The 13,033-nt window shown below is 34.4% G+C and overlaps 1 long non-coding RNA gene across 1 annotated transcript; it reads left to right on the top strand.

Annotated features, from left to right (window-relative positions):
• Positions 1–5,947: 5,947 nt before the first annotated feature.
• Positions 5,948–8,439, top strand: LOC121416436. Its single transcript, XR_005970169.1, has 3 exons — positions 5,948–5,987; positions 6,882–7,008; positions 7,510–8,439. It is a non-coding gene; the product is annotated as an uncharacterized LOC121416436 (long non-coding RNA).
• Positions 8,440–13,033: the final 4,594 nt, after the last annotated feature.

The following is a 13,033-nucleotide window of genomic DNA, read 5'->3' as shown; positions in this document are numbered from 1 at the left end:
GCGCATAGCGTAAAAATATGTAAATTAGCATTTGGTCACTAATTAGCATAATGCGCGACCTAATTTGATATCGTTGGTGTCTGTGATTATGGAATACATCATGCCACTCATTCATTCTTAAGTAATCTTATTTTTATTGATTTTAGCTGCAAGTTGCCAGGATCTTTGTTTAGGCAATAACTGGAAACTTTGTGGGAGGGAATTTAATTTGAGCTTGATTTGCCCTCTTTTTATATAATTTTCATTGTAATTACATTCACTATTTATATTACAGAAGGGGTTCCCAAAGAAAATGTTGCCATAATAATTTTTGTTCCCTTAAATCGTGTAAGTGTTCATCGGTTGACAATAATGGTTGAATGTAATTACGATGGCATCTATTTATGTTTCTGAAGCCCTTATTTGAAGAGCTCACTTGCAAAGGGGTTAGGTCCATTTTTCATCAAATTTTTTTTTTTTGTCTCAATGTATAGATTTTTAGTAGATGATACCAAAGAACAGTTGAAATTCCCATTAAAAAGTGATCTAAAATGGCCAAGAAAAATCACTTTTTTTTCAAAAGGGGTTAAGGTCCATTTCGGTTTTGTTGCAAAAGGGGTTAGGTCCACACAATTTTTTATATGAAAATGAATATTTTACAAAATATGAAGACAGGTAGATTTCTTTCATAGCCAATTTTATGTTCTCATGGTAGGGCGTCATAAAAATTAGTTTTGCACTAAAATATCGCAATATGGGAGAGTGGACCTAACCCCTTTTGCAAAGAAACTATTCTGAAGAGCTCATTTGTCAAAAGGGGTAAGGTCCATTGTTCATAATTTTTTATTGTTTTCTGTCTCAAAACCTCTATATTTTTAGTCGTTCTAATGAAAACAACGAAAATTTGAAATTCACATGAATTAAATCGTGAATAAAAGTGGCAAAGAAAAATCACCTTTTTAATTAAAATTGATTGGATTCATTTCAGTTTAGTTGCAAAAGGGGTTAGATCCACAATGATATTTTTTAAAGAATATATGGAAAAAAATTGAAGACAGGTAGATTCCTTTTATACCCAATTTTAAGTTCACATGATAAGCTAGTACATCATGACAAATTAGTTTCTCATAAGAGTATATTAATGCAGTATAAAAAACATGGATTTTCTTGGAATGGTAAAAAGTGGACCTAACCCCTTTTGCAACTAAACTCTTCATTTATATTTTTATCTTTTCTGTTCATCTTAATTGCAGAAAACTAAATGAGCATTTATTTCATTATTTGAACAAAAATAAAAACAAATCAAATTCTTTTACATAATATAGGTCCTATTATAAATAGCAGTCGGGAGCACTTAATTTTAAATGGCGACTTCTATGTCACCATCATTTATCAATAACCATGACCTAGGTACAATATTTTAGGGGATTCTCAAAATTATCTAGGCAAGAATGCAAACCGATCGTAGGCTATAGGATATTTATTTTTCATTTTCAACTGGAAATGAATCTGGTATAATTTTTATGTGGAAAGAAAAATACATTTTATATACAGGTTCCACATTTTGTAGAAATAATTCCCCTCCCCGTATACCCATCATGAACAGTAAGGTCTTATGATTGCTTCTTCCAAAACAAACAACTTTCTCTAACTGCCCCCCATTTCCTGCCTCTTCTCTCTCTCTCTCAGAAACTGACACACACAAATATATGCATAAAGGCAAACAATTCTGTCATTTTACTTACTTTCCCACTCTTATCCTTATTTCTCTTGAAGAATATTTTAACTGCTGTTTGCTCTCATGATGTCACAGTAGTGTCATTACATTTGAGTACAGAGTGCAACATCTTGTGCCATTTGTGCATAAAAAATTTTGGTAGCAATATATCATCACAAATTGGTGATTAAGAAATGAAAATGACCAAGATCAGATAATTTAATTCAAAATTAACATGTTTATTAAGAAATCCATTTTCTAAAACATTGAAAATAACATAACAATAATAATTAGAGTCTACAAGCATTAAATTAGATTTTAAAAAAAATTAAGGATTGAGTACATTTTTCTACACTTAAGTCAAAATATACAATGTTTATAAAAATTTCATTCAAAAGATGTCAATGAGCCTAATAGTTAATTTCATAAAAAGAGCATAAAAATCTGTGATATTCTATTTATTTTTTTTCACAAAAGTTGCCACTAAAAAAACAGAGGTAAATTCCTTCCAAATTTGGTGACAAGAAATATTCTACTAATGTGAAAGCACTCCATGTAAAAAATGGGGGATAATTCCAGAATCTCCCTAAAGAGATTTGATATTGTCTAGTGTCATTGTGGCTAGAATTCAATCTATTTTTTAAATATTATATTTATATTTGAAGAGGTAATCCATGTCAATTTTTTTTAAAGTAAGATAACAATAAATGCAATTTAATATCCCTACATAATTATTCAGCCATTATATGAAGACTTGCAATTATGGTAACTTTGTCCAAGCCCATTGCAGCTACCATACAGACCTTGAGTTCTAGTTGCTCAAACCTGTTACCATGGTAATTGTCATAGTGAAAAGATTACAATAGTAATAACTAACAGGAATGATACCAAAATTATTTCTTAATCCTCTGATCAGCTTTATTAACATTTATCTACACATGATTTTTATTTCAAAAATATAAATTTTTGTCTTGTATACAATATAGGCCTTTAAACTGGAAATTATATCTAATTTCACGAAAACTTCTAAGAACTAGTATAAGTATTAAATATCAATAAAAGTTGATACATGTGCCCATTGGAAAAAAAAATCTTACTTGTATTTTGTGTGAAATTTGTATACTTTAGTATCATTGCCTGCTGATGAATCTGAACTTGAACTACACTCTTTCTACAGATTGCAGTTTAAAGAACATTCAATGCTTTGTTGATCTATTCAAATTAATTTAAAGTAACTACTTATTAACTTGGCCTTCATATTTCTTGCGTCTTGGTACTTGTATTGATACCGGTACTTAAACAGCTTGGGCAGTGGGAAACCTGCATTGCAAAAAATAGAGAAAGAACATAATGAACTGCTGATGTAAATTATTCTTACTCATCTAGTCCAGTTTTATTAAGAATATTTAATACTTTTGTCCTTCATCCAGATAAATTGATATATCAATATAACAATTTACAGTATGTTTTGATAGTAAAGAGTGCAAATTATTTCAAATATTTATCAGATGATAACTGTTAATATCATGTTTTTTATGTACATGTACATGCACATAGACATAAGGTATAGTCGGTGAAAATGGAAATACTGGTGAATCTGAATTCAAGCAAATATTCAATGGAGCTTTAATTTTACGTGATATCTTATCTTGATTCAGCTCAATTGGCCATACCCCCCCCCAAAAAAAGGGAATATTTATTTATCTAGACTATTTTTTGGGGGAGGGGGTGATGAGCTTAGAATTAGATACAGCCTATATTATTATTAAAACAACAAGCATACCTTGCAATTTTCCAATCCAGATGTCCTGTTTTGCTCATTAGTGTAACTCACACTTGCTGATCTGCATGGTTCTCAATTTTGTCCCTCTGACCGGGTGTTAACTGCTAAGATCTTGGTCCTATTGGATCTGCAATAAACATTTTTTACAGTTTGAGAGTATTAGAGATAAATGAAACTACTCTTCTTAAACTATATTTAAAAAAAAAAATCCAGCTGCCCATATCATTGGCATATGAATATTCCGAACTAAATTATCTGGTCCAAAAACTTCATTCTCTCTCTATCATGAAAAGGTTTCACAGATAGGCATACGCATACCAGGTACCCGACTGTTTATTGAAATGAAATGATTCCAACCAAATATTGCTCCAGCTGTATAGCTGAGTCGGGACCTGGTCTATGCTGGTCCTGTATATAACTAAAGAATCACATCACATTTGAATGAAGTAAACACTAGTAAGAACATTTTCAGAATACCATCCCAGGCCAGGCCCAGGGCATCCTGTTCAAATAGAAACTTGATTTACGTCTAAGTCATTTCATTCAAATCTAACACTAAATCAATTGGATTTCATTCATGATTACTCTGAAGTAAAAAGTTTCTGAATAAAAGAAGCTGCTGAGAATTATACTTATTCATATGAAGATGAAATAGCGTGGACGGACTAGGCCTAAACTTCAACTTTCAAGCTAGAAGTTTGGGCTAGTCCGTCCCCGTTATTTTCATACCCCATGACTACATCGACAATCTCGCTAGCCGGCTAGCATCGGCGATATCAAGGCCGGATCTCGATCTGGCCAATATCGACAGTTTGTAATTTCTATCCGAGGTCGGAAACAAGTCCACATTTTGCCTACATGAAGCATTCCGATGAAGGTCTAGATCTACGACAAATGGCCTATTTTTTTGAGAAACTCACTGACACTGATGATTTTTAATTTGGAAGTCAGGCAAAAGAAATGGGAGTGCATGGAAATGAAGGTTTACGTACAGTAGTAAAGTAATACGGGATGGGCCCCGAACCCCGGTAAACATATCATCATTGCAAGTGAGATCAAAACATGAAAATGAACTTAATTTACTTTTATTCATATGGAATGTCATTAGATTAATATTGATGTTCCCTCCAATATTTTCTGCTGCGATGAAGTTCACTCAGAAATCACGATTTCGAACATCAATTCTATAAACTTATTATTAGTCGAGCTATTTCATTGTAGAAACTGGAAATTCGCAGAGTCCAAAAGAACAACACTTCGCACAGATCTCGTGGGGAATTGTGGGAAGTAAAAAACGTGTTTAATTCATAAGATATGAATAAAACATTAGCGTCTTAGCCAATCATAGAAGTGTATTTTGCGTAATTTGACGTCATTCTCATGAATTAAACATTGACCCTCCAAAATCAACCTTCGAATTGTCCGCCGGCAGCCATGTTGGCTATGTACAAAACCTATGGGAAATAAAAACGCGCGAAAAGAGTTACCTCTCTAGCTCGCTTTGGGAGCTTACATATACGTAAGATCGTATCTCTGTGTTTTAATCACAGAGATACCATCTTACGTATATGTAAGCTCCCGAAGGGAGCTAGAGAGGTAACTCTTTTCGCGCGTTTTTATTTCCCATAGGTTTTGTACATAGCCAACATGGCTGCCGGCGGACAATTTGAAGGGTGATTTTGGAGGGTCAATGTTTTATTCATAAGAATGACGTCAAATTACGCAAAATGCACTTCTATGATTGGCTAAGACGCTAATGTTTTATTCATATTTATGAATTAAACAGGTTTTTTCCTTGTCTTCTCTGCTCCCCTTCGGACTCGTACAGAACCTCTCCGACTGGAACTCCATTGGTTGCCTGTGAGACAGAGGATAGCCTTCAAAATTTTGCTGCTAGTCTTCAAGTCGCTCAACCACAGAAGCCCGGAGTACATCGATAACATTCTCATTCGTCGTTCTCAAGTCCGTACTACTCGATCATCTTCGTCAATCTGGCTCACTCAACGCCTTTCCAAGAAACGTGCGGGTGAAACGTCCTTTCCTGTGATTGCTGCAAAACTATGGAATCATCTACCAGCTGCAGTGAAGATGGCCTCCTCTGTTGAACAATTCAAGAAGGCCATTAAATCCCATCTATTCTGCTAAGTGGACAATTAATTGCAAGGACTAAACTGATCATTCCGAGGTGTAGAACAGTTGTTTTAGTGGCCAAAGCAAATATGGAGTAGTGTGTGTGCAGCGCTTTGTAACCGAAAGGAAAAGGCGCTATATCAAATGACTTTTGGATTGGATTGGATTGGATCCTTCCCACAATTCCCTACGAGATCTGTGCGAAGTGTTGTTCTTTTGGACTCTGCGAATTTCCAGTTTCTACAACGAAATAGCTCGACTAATCATCTGTTTATAGAATTGATGTTCGAAATCGTGATTTCTGAGTGAACTTCATTAGAGCAGAAAATCTTGGAGGGAACATCAATATTAATTTAATGACATTCCATAAGAATAAAAGTAAGGTAAGTTCATTTTCATGTTTTGATCTCACTTGCAATGGTGATGTGTTTGCCGGGTTCGGGGCCCATCCCGTATTACATTACTACGTAAACCTCATTTCCATACACTCCCATTTCTTTTGCCTGACTTCCAAATAAATCATCTGTCAGTTAGTTTCTAAAAAAAATAGGCCTAACTTACCATTTGCCGTAGACCTTCATCGGGATATGCTTCATGTAGGCAAATAGCAAACCTTTATTTCAGTTTTATTGTCAATTATCAGGGGTAGATGTGGACTTGTTTCCGACCTCCTGTTTTAGTAACGACAAACTGTCGATTTTGGTCAGAGCGAGATCCGGCCTTGATATTGCCGGCGCTGTTCCATCCACGCTATTTCATCTTCATGTGAATAAGTACAATTCTTAGCAGCTTCTTTTATTCAGAAAATTTTTATTTCAGAGTAATCATGAATGAAATCCAATTGATTTAGTGTCAATGAAATGACTTATTAGACGTAAGTCAAGTTTCTATTTGAACAGGATGTACTTGGCCTGGCCTGGGCTGGTATTCTGAAAACGTTTTTAGTACATAGTTATTACTTCATTCAAATGTGATGTGATTCTTCAGTTATATACAGGAACAGCATAGACCAGGTCCTGATTCAGCTATACAGCTGAAGCAATATGTGGTTAGAATCATTTTACTTTAATAAACAGTCGGGTACCTGGTATGCGTATGCCTCTGTGAAACTTCATGATAGAGAGAGAATGAAGTTTTTGGACCAGATAATTTAGTTTGGAATATTCATACTTCAATGATATGGGCAGCTGGATTTTAAAAAAAATATTGTTTAAGAAGAGTAGTTTTATTTATCTCTAATACTCTCAAACTAAAAAAAAATGTTTATTGCAGATCCAATAGGACCAAGATCTTAGCAGTTCACACCCGGTCAGAGGGACAAAATTGAGAACCATGCAGATCAGCAAGTGTGAGTTACACTCTAATGAGGAACAGGACATCTGAATTGGAAAATTGCAAGGTATGCTTGTTGTTTTAATAATAATACAGCCTGTATCTAAGCTCATCCCCCCAAAAAACAAATAGTCTAAATAAATAAATATTCCCTCTTTTGGGGGAGGAGGGGGGGGGGTATGGCCAATTGAGCTGAATAAAGATGAGATGTCATGTAAAATTAAAGCTCCATTGAGTTAATATTTGCTTGAATTCAGATTCACCAGTATTTCCATTTTCACCGTCCATACCTTATGTCTATGTGCATGTACATGTACTGTGTACATAAAAAAAAAAAAAAACATTAACAGTTATCATCTGATAAATATTTGAAATAATTTGCACTCTTTATTATCAAAACATACTGTAAATAGTTATATTGATATATCAATTTATTTGGATGTAGAACAAAAGTGACAAAAGTATTAAATAGAGTTTAAATCTTAATAAAACTGGACTACATGTAGATGAGTAAGAATAATTTACATCAGCAGCTCATTTTGTTCTTTCTCTATTTTTTACAATGCAGGTTTCCCACTGCCCAAGCTGTTTAAGTACCGGTATCACAACAAGTACCAAGATGGAAGAAGTATGTAGGCCAAGTTAATAAGTAGTTACTTCAAATTAATTTGAATAGATATATCAACAAAGCATTGAATGTTCTTTAAACTGCATATCTGTAGAAAAGAGTGTAGTACAAGTTCAGGTTCATCAGCGGGCAATGACATTAAAGTATACAAAATTTCACACAAAATACAAGTAAGAAATATTTGTTTTCCAATGGGCAAATGTATTACATTTTATTAATATTTAATACTTCTACTAATTCTTAGAAATTTTTTGTGAAATTAAATATAATTTCCAGTTTAAAGGCCTATTGTATACAAGACAAAAATTTATATTTTGAAATAAAAATCATGCGTAGATAAATGTTAATAAAGGTGATCAGAGGATTAAGAAATAATTTTAGTGTCATTCCTGGACCTCCATTATAAACAAGTTATTACTATTATAATCTTGTCACTATGACAATTACCATGGTAACAGGGCTGAGCAAGAAATCAAGGTCTTTATGGTAGCTGCAATGGGCTTGGACAAAGTTACCATAATTGCAAGTCTTCATAGAATGGCTGAATAATTATGTAGGAATATTAAATTGCATTTATTGTTATCTTACTTTTTAAAAAGTTTTGACATGGATAACCTCAGCAAAAATATATAAATAGACTATATTTTTAAAAATAGATTGAATTCTAGCCACAGTGACAGTAGACAATATCAAATTTTGTGAATGATTCACCAATGTATTGACTGGGAAAGGCACTCTTTAGGGAGATTCTGGAATTATCCCCCCCCCCCCTTTATGTGGAGTGCTCTCACATTAGTAGAATATTTCTTGTCAGCAAATTTGGAAGGAATTTACCTCCTTTTTTTTGAGTGACAAACTTTTGTGGAAAAATAAACAGAATATCACAGATTTTATGCTCTTTATGAAATCCTGGATGCATCCCTCATATTAACTATTAGGCTCATCGACATTTTTTAATGAAATTTTAATAAACATTGTATATTTTGACTGAAGTGTAGAAAAATGTTCTCAATCCTTTATTTTTTAAATCTAAGTTAATGCTTGTAGACTCTAATTATTATTGTTATGTTATTTTCAATGTTTTAGAAAATGGATTTCTTAATAAACATGTTAATTTTGAATTAAATTATCTGATCTTGGTCATTTTCATTCATTAATCACCAATTTGTGATATATTGCTTCCAAAAATTGTTATGCACAAATGGCACAAGATGTTGCACTCTGTACTCAAATGTGATGATACTACTGTGACATCATGAGAGCAAACAGCAGTTAAAATATTCTTCAAGAGAAATAAGGATAAGAGTGGAAAAGTAATAAAATGATAGAATTGTTTGCCTTTATGCATATATTTGTGTGTGTCATTTTCTGAGAGAGAGAGAAGAGGCAGGAAATTGGGGGGGGCAGTTAGAGAAAGTTGTTTGTATTGGAAGAAGCAATCATAAGACCTTACTGTTCATGATGGGTGTACGGGGGAGGGGAATTATTTCTACAAAATATGGAACCTGTATATAAAATGTATTTTTCTTTCCATACCAAAATTTACCAGATTCATTTCCAGTTGAAAATAAAAAATAAGTATCCTATAGCCTACGATGGGTTTGCTCTCTTGCCTAGATAATTTTGAGAATCCCCCTAAAATATTGTACCTAGGTCATGGTTATTGATGAATGATGGTGACATAGAAGTCGCCATTTAAAATTAAGTGCTCCTGACTGCTATTCGTAATAGGACCTATATTGGAGACTACAATGATTATATAAAATAATTTGATTTGTTCTTATTTTTGTTCAAATGATGAAATAAAGGTTCGTTTAGTTTTCTGCAATTAAATATGAACAGAAAAGATAAAAATGTAAATGAAGAGTTTAGTTGCAAAAGGGGTTAGGTCCATTCTCATTCTCACTTATACTGCATTACTCTTATGAACTAATTTGTTATGATGTACTACCCTATCCTGTGAACATAAATTAGGTATAAAAGGAATCTACCTGTCTTCAATTTTTTTCTATATATTCTTTAAAAAAATACCATTGTGGACCACTGAACCTAACCCCTTTTGCAACTAAACTGAAATGAATCCAATCAATTTTGATTAAAAAGTTGATTTTTCTTTCTCATGTGAATTTCAAATTTTTGTTGTTTTCATTAGAACGACTAAAAATATAGAGGTTTTGAGACAGAAAACAATAAAAATTTATGAACTATGGACCTAACCACTTTTGACAAATGAGCTCTTCAGAATAGTTTGTTTGCAAAAGGAGTTAGGTCCACTCTTCCACTTTGCGATATTTTTATTTAAAACTAAATTGCAATATTCTTATGCGAAATTAAATTTCCATGATGCCCTACTATGTGAACATAAAATTGGCTATGAAAGAAATCTACCTGTCTTCATATTTTGTAAAATATTCATTTCCCCCCAAAAAAATGTGTGGACCTATACCCCTTTTGAAAAAAAAGTAATTTTTCTTGGCCATTCTAGATCACCTTTTAGTGGGAATTTCAACTTTTCTTTGGTATCATCTTATAGAGCTACTAAAAATGTACACATTGAGACAAAAAAAAAATCAAATTTGATGAAAAATGGACCTAACCCCATTTGCAAGTGAGGTCTTCAAATAAGGGCTTCAGAAACATAAAGAGATCAACCGAGGAACATTTACACGATTTAAGGGAAAAATTATTATGGCACCATTTTTTTTTGGGGGGGGACCTCTTCTGTAATATAAATAGTGAATGTAATTAATAGAATGAAAATTGTAAGGAAAGAGGGCAAGTCAAGCTCAATTAAAATCCCTCCCATAAAGTTTCCAGTTATTGCCTTAGAAAAAATCCAGGCAACTTGCAGCTGAAATAATGCAGTAATAATCGTGACAGGCAAGAACAAATGGATCAATAAAAATACGATTACTTATGAAGAATGAATGAATGGCCGTGGCATGATGTATTTTATTTAGACATTTAGTAAATGCTAATTTACATATTTTACGCTATGCGCGAAGGGCGTTCCATGACCACGCCTCCATTTCGCTGGTGTACCAAAACAGTGGCGGCGTCCATAGGCTTGTACATGTAATATGGGAGCAGTGTGCACTTTTGACCCTCCAAAATTTTCTTCAATTCTGACCGGATGCAGAAGCGGAGTTTCCACCCCCTGGTTTTAATACGCAAAGAGCGCCCCCATGCGCTGACAAATATCGCACATGTACATGACACTTGTGGTGCCATGAGCCTAATTGCATCAGGAGGGCTCAAGATATTCGTTCGACCCAACCCATTCGAATTTTTTTCAATTTGATGTGCCTGATTGACAAAACTGTATGAATATGATTCAAGATCTAACACTGATTCTAGAAATGGTAACTACTGAACTTCCTTCGCCCAAATTGGGAAGATAAAAAAAGTGACTTGGAACTATTTTTTGACTGGCGGACTAATTAGGGCTATTTTACTGTTTGAGACGATGAATTTGATCCATTCATAGTTATCTTCATAAATGGCAATTTATTTTTAAAATGAGCTGGCTACGCTACCCTTTCCTGGTCAGATATGGAATGCCAGATATAAATCCTATCCAATGGTAGTAAACATTCCACCCTCTAGTTTCACATTTATTTTTTTATGAATTTTTCAAAAGTGCCATTTTAACACACAAGTCTATGGGGAATGTTTTACGCGCGTGACACCTTGTCTGGGCGGTATGCGGCCGGGTTGAAACCAACTCGCCTGCTGCTAATTCGTCCACTCACAACAGGGTCTACATTCATTTAGTATAATGCAAGTCTGTCCATTAACTTTTCGCCTAACAACCATGGTCCAATAACCATTTGGTCCAGTCATCATTTCGTCTTATCCCCAGTTCGTCTTTGACCATTTCGTCTCATAACTATAGTTGGTCTAATACCAATTTTATTTCCCTTCATTTCGCCCAATTAACACTTAGTTCAATTAGACCAAATGGCACATGGAATAAATGGCAATTGGACCAACTTGGTTATTAGACGAAATGGCAGTTAGACCATGTGGATAGTGGACGAACTGATGGTAGACCAAATGATAGCAGACGAGTTGGCATTAGACCAATTGAAAGTAAACCATTGAAACGACAGAACGATGTCCACCGAGGGGCCCGCCTCCCCCCCCCCCCCCCTATTGTCGGAGCAATAAAACATGAAAAAGGGAAGAAAGAAATAAAGACAAAAAGAGGGAATTAAAAGAGAGGAGACAAAAGAGGAGGAAGATGAGTGAAAATAAGGAAATAAGAAGAATCTTTCATGTCACTACATCAAATTTTCGCTCGCGCTCGCATTGCCTATAGGTGTTCCAGGGGCGGATCCAACCCATTGTGTTTGTATAGGCCTCCATGCATTCGCATATTGTCATCATTTCCCAGTAGCAGACTTTTCCTGGGTTAGCACATTCCATCCCCTACCCTATCTAATCTGTTCCCATGGTTACCCCTCACCATCCTGTAGAGAGTTATATAATACCCTGGACCATGCGTGGTACCACATGTTTCATATGTATGAATAAAGCACTTATTTCTCGACCAGCAGAGAGAGCAGTCATGTGTAAAGTGTGTTAGATACAGTGTTTATAGCAATAAACGCAAAACAGCCTTCGCCAAATAGGGGGGGGGGTCATTTTTAAGTCATATTTTCCCCGATCGGCCGCTCGAAGATGAATTTTGGTTTCTCTGAAGAGGGAGTCTTCTTAGCTTTATTGTTATAAATCAACATTAATATATAATATCAAAATCCTTAATTATATAATGTGAGCGCGATACGCGAACTATTTTTTTGTTAATCTTATGTATTTTTTCCTAAAATTTTAACATTCTTTGCAGTGTTTGTTTTCCTAAAAAAGATGTGCATGCAAATAAATCATTATTACGAACGCGAAGCGCGAGCGGAAATGAACTGGTGGAAATTGAAGGTACCTGTTAAAGACTGCATGCAGTTAGTCACGAAGACGTTATATATTTTAAAAAGCAAATAATGCGAGCGCAATGCGCGAGCTGGATTTTTTTTATACATTTTTACCTAAAAAATAAGAATTCTAAGGATATTTTGTAACTTAAACAGAATAGGAATACAATTAATAATTGATGTGAACGCGAAGCGCGAGCTAAAAAGTTTTGATATTTCAACACAAAGAATGGAAATTTTTAATCAATATTTGTAATCGTAAACAGGATAGCTATGTAACTAAATTGATGTGAGCGCGAAGCGTGAGCGGAAAATTCATATAGTGACATGAAAGATTATTTTTACTTCCATGTCTTCATCTTATTTTATTCATTCGTCTCCTCTTCCTTTTCTCTTCCCTCTTTTTTTCTTTCTTTCCTTTTTTCTTTTTTTGCTCCGCCAGTGAGGGGGGGGGGTTGCTCGTCCCCCCTGGATCCGCCTATGCTTATGGATAGCAGTGGACATCGTTCTGTCGTTTAAATGTTTTATTTTCA

This window comes from Lytechinus variegatus, chromosome 6 (genome assembly GCF_018143015.1).
Source record: "Lytechinus variegatus isolate NC3 chromosome 6, Lvar_3.0, whole genome shotgun sequence".
NCBI lineage: Eukaryota > Metazoa > Echinodermata > Echinoidea > Temnopleuroida > Toxopneustidae > Lytechinus > Lytechinus variegatus.
Note: the sequence above shows the minus strand (reverse complement) of the source record. Positions and strands in the feature narration are given on the sequence as shown.